The sequence below is a fragment of the Macaca nemestrina genome, chromosome 17, assembly GCF_043159975.1.
Source record: "Macaca nemestrina isolate mMacNem1 chromosome 17, mMacNem.hap1, whole genome shotgun sequence".
Classification (NCBI taxonomy): domain Eukaryota; kingdom Metazoa; phylum Chordata; class Mammalia; order Primates; family Cercopithecidae; genus Macaca; species Macaca nemestrina.
Genome location: NC_092141.1, coordinates 23,125,618 through 23,130,480, shown reverse-complemented (window position 1 = coordinate 23,130,480; position 4,863 = coordinate 23,125,618). Strand labels below are relative to the sequence as shown.

The 4,863-nt window shown below is 38.3% G+C and overlaps 1 long non-coding RNA gene across 2 annotated transcripts in view; it reads right to left on the bottom strand.

Moving 5' to 3' along the window:
- LOC139359485 (uncharacterized) overlaps window positions 1-4,863 on the bottom strand; it is a 72,103-nt gene that overhangs the window by 39,952 nt on the left and 27,288 nt on the right. For both annotated transcript variants that reach the window (XR_011615522.1, XR_011615521.1), the window contains exon 2: window positions 4,088-4,322. This is a non-coding gene — a long non-coding RNA (uncharacterized lncRNA). The remainder of the gene's footprint in view (window positions 1-4,087; window positions 4,323-4,863) is intronic.

The following is a 4,863-nucleotide window of genomic DNA, read 5'->3' as shown; positions in this document are numbered from 1 at the left end:
CTGAAAAGATAGTTCAGAATGAAGGGCAGTTAGTTGCTCACTCACAAGAGATGCAGAAATACAAAAAGTCTGTGGAAAATTGACCTCTAACAATAACAATTCAATCATTAGGAAAGTACTTCAGGGTACCTTGAATTCTTCAAAGAAAATGTTAGCTAATTTATTAGAAACCTCTGCTTTTCCAGGTCCAAGTTTTACACTAATACGTGTATATAGAAGTGTATACATTTTCTCAATTTGAGTCAAAATACCAAAATCTACACAACAACATTTGTATTAATTAACAGAAAACAGACATAGCAAGGAATAGCACACTACATGCATGTGCTGGACCTCCTTGTAAATCACCTCATGTAATCAATGACAATCCAACTGTTACCATCTATTTCAAATGATGAGTTCTTGTCCATGAAATTTATTTCTCATTTATCAAGGTAACAGGAGTAGAAATTAATCAATCTTCAAATCAGCTGCCCATAATCACAAAGTACATTTTATTAATGTGCTAGAAGAACAAATATTGGAAAGTTTTATTTGGCTTCAAACTTGACCCTACTTAGAAATAAGGTGACAGTATACTGCATTTCAAAAAGTATACATTCCTCATTAGCTCAACAGCCCAAGCCAAAATATACATCATCCCAGATTCCACTCTCCTTGTCACTCTTCTCACATGTGGTCAGTTGCCCACTTCTGCCATCTTTGTTTAATCAATAGTTATCATATCTGTTTCCGAGTAAGGCTGTGCCTTTTATTTGTATCAACTGCGTCTCCCATTATGCTGATGCATAGTCAGCACGCAATAAAGGTTTGTGAAACGAATAGATCTACTGCTTTATCAACGTCAGAAAACAATGCACATGGGAATGTAAATTGGTACATCCATTATGGAAATCCATATGGAGATTCTTCAAAAAAATTTGAAAAGAACTACCATATGATCCACCAATCGCACCTCTGAGCATACCACATATATCCAATGGAAACGAAATCCATGTGTCAAAGAGGTATCTGCACTCCCATGTTAATTGCAGCATTATTCATAATAGCCAAGAGATGGAATCAGCCTAAATGTCCAAAAATGGAGGGATGGATAAAGGAAATGTGATATATATGCGCAATGGAATACTATTCAGCCTTAAAGAAGAAACCCTGTCGTATGTGAAACATGGCTGAACCTGGAGGACATTATGTTAAGTGAAATAAGCCGCCGGGCGCGGTGGCTCAAGCCTGTAATCCCAGCACTTTGGGAGGCCGAGACGGGTGGATCACGACGTCAGGAGATCGAGACCATCCTGGCTAACACGGTGAAACCCCGTCTCTACTAAAAAATACAAAAAACTAGCCGGGCGAGGTGGCGGGCGCCTGTAGTCCCAGCTACTCGGGAGGCTGAGGCAGGAGAATGGCGTGAACCCGGGAGGCGGAGCTTGCAGTGAGCTGAGATCCGGCCACTGCACTGCAGCCTGGGTGACAGAGCGAGACTCCGTCTCAAAAAAAAAAAAAAAAAAAAAAAGAAATAAGCCAAGCACAGAAAGACAAATATCACATGTGGAATCTAAAGAAGTTGAACTCACAGAAGCAGAAAGTAGAATGGTGGTTACAAGGGACTGGTGGGGAGAAAGGTGGAGATTGGAGAGATGTTTGTCAAAGTATGCAAAACTTCAACTGGACAGGAGTAGTAAGTCCAAGAGATCTATTGTGCAATATGGTGACTACAGTTAATAACATTGGACAGTATTGTATTCTGGAAAATTTCTAAAAGAGTAGATTTTAAGTGTCCTCACCACAAAAATCATAAGTATGCATATGATAATTAGTTACATTTAGCCATTCCAAATGTATGCATATTTTAAAATATTACATTGTACACAATAAATGTATATAATTTTTGTTTAATTTTTTCAAATAAGCTTTCTAAACAGAAAACACCATTAAAAATGAAAAGGAAATTTTAAAACCACAGTGCACAAAGAGAGATAGGGAAAAAATTGATTTTCTTGTCAAACATGGATTTTATCTTTCTAACAATTATAGATATTTTCACATAATCGATAATACAAGCATACATTTTGTGTACTGGTAAACACAAACCCCATTCAAAATAGTGACATTTTTTTTCTCCATCTCCTGTTAGCAAATCCAGTTGTACTTACTTGTTAAACATTAGTTTCCTAGAGAAGAAGATACTATCATTTCAAACTGCAGCAAACAAAATATTCTACAGGACATATAAATCTTGTATAAAACCTGAACTTTGAGCTATGAAATTCTGGTGGCTTTCTCAACCCAGTCAGTATGACACTGTGAAATCTAAGACTATACCAGAAATGCTCATTCATTTTAAGGTATGTATGTTTATTTAAGGCTATTTTGCTTTAAACCAAGTGGTTATCCTCAAAACATACAGCTTCTGTTGGGGAGGATAAAAGGAGAAAAATCAAAGTTTAATCTCCAGTTCTCATGGGAAAAATCTGAAGAGCAGTTGTCCTCCTTTAAAAAAAAGTTAATAAAAAATGTTTTCATGAAAAGATAACATCCTGGCATGTTAAGACAATTTAACCATTTTAATCTGATGCAATCATTTTCTCTAAAATAGATACTGCGTTTGCTATCCAATGGGCAGTGGTTTGGGAGAGCATTTCTGAAAGATCCTTTGGTTAGTAGCTAGGACAGAATTTACCTCAGGAACAACAATATCCACACACAGTGACCATTCCCACTATTCTTTTGACTACACAGCTTACACTAAGGTAATAAAAACACCAGCTATGTTTTCAGGATGCAGTCAAGACCCCATCCAAAAAGAAAATAAAACTTACATTTTAAATTAACTTAAATGGTATGCATTAGAAGAGAGTGATTTTGCAATTGCTGGATCAATCAATCACAGTTACTTGACTGTGACTTGAGAGGAGGTTTCTAGAAGACATTCAAAGTTTGGATGAATGCCTGAGGGTAGTCTCTTCTTACCTTAATCCACATGTTTCTAACCCATAATTATCTCAAAGTTATCGCACACACACACACACCACACACTTTCTTGACTTCACTGAAACCCACTGTCACCTAAGGATACTGCTTCTCCTCTCAAGCAGGGGCTGGGAGATGTTTTCCATCAAACTCGAAATATCCCAGTATCAGAACCAAGGCAGTGTCCTCCTGACTACCCAATGCCACTTGCAGACAAATAACTGCACTCTCTTTTGTAAGCTGCTCCTTTGAGTAGTTGACAATAAGAGCCTCTTCTCCCTCCAGTCCTCACTTAATCATTTGATCACTCCTTAAAGAATTTAGCACCCAACTGATTGTCTTTTCACCCAACCTTACCATCATGCTAAGCAGATTTAACATCACTTGGATGCACCATCAACACCTTGACCAGCAGTTCCTTACCCTGATACCCACTGATAGTTGTCATCATTCACCCCAAGCACCAACTTCCACAGTCATACCATGAATTTGGTCAACATTGGAAACTGCACTTCAGATAATTTTGCAATAATATGAATACCTTCACAAACACCACCACCACCACCTTCAGCTTCCCTTTCCAATGGCCTTGTTTTCGTCCCCTCATACAACATTTCTACCTATCAAGAACTGCAATCCAGTGACACTTCTACTTTCTCTACATTCATCAGCCTCCTCAGCTCTCTACACCTCTCTGTCAGTACTATGTCACCTCCCTCCCCCGTGTCCACCTCCAACTCCTGGCTTAGTATTTTATCTGGCCTATTCCTATTCATCCTTACTCATACCGCTTTCTTAGAAAGGGGCTATCCATACTTGTAAGCTAGATGAAGTTCTTCTGTTAAGCCATCTTGTAAGTTCTTTGTGCTTTTCTTAGCTATTCTTCAAACACAACAATGATCATATTGCAATTAATGTCATTGTGGATTTGAACATGGAAAGTCTCTTTTATCCTAGATTGTAAATTGGTTAAGAGCAGAGATCATGACTGCTTTACTCTCAATTACATATGTTGACTAACACCATGCCTGGAACATAGAAGGCACTCCAGAAATATATGTGGAGTCTCACACACACACACACACACATACTTATGCATACACACTCATACACTTACCCACAAAGATTTCTTCCAGTAAATGGGTATCTGTATTATGCAAGCAATGTGAAATCAAAAAGAACATTTTGGGGTTTTTGCTGCCTAACACCAAAACTAATTGCAGCCACTCTTCAAAAAAAAATGCAATAACTTTATAAACAGCCACATCCTGATTCTTCCAGTAGAAAGCTCTCCATTCTCTGCTGAATATTCATCTGTTGGGAGGGACACTCGCCAAGAAGCTCAGCACTTTCTGTAAAGAGAAGCAGCAAGAATAGAAGATGTGCAGAGAGGAAAGAAAGTCAAAGGCAGGCTCCTGCAATGCAAAGGTGCCAGGAACAAGGGTGCAATCCCAAGCTGTGCAACACAGGATGGAGGAGGGAGATCTCACTTTTATTGTAAATAGCAGAATTCTTTAAAGGTAGCTATTTCAGAATTCTTGAAATAGCAGAATTCTTGAATTCTTTAAAGGTAGCTATTTCAGAATTCTTGAATTCTTTAAAGGTAGCTATTTCAGAATTCTTGAAATAGCAGAATTCTTTAAAGAAAGAAAGAAAGAAAGGAAAAGAAAAGAAAAGAAGGAAAGAAGAAAGAAGGGCCAGGCATGGTGGCTCACGCCTATAACCCCAGCACTTTGGGAGGTCAAAGTGGGTATATCATGAGGTCAAGAATTTGAGACCAGCTTGACCAATATGGTGAAACCTCATCTCTACTAAAAATACAAAACTTAGTTGGGCATGGTAGCTTGTGCCTATAGTCCCAGCTATTCAGGAGGCTGAGGAAGAAGAATCACT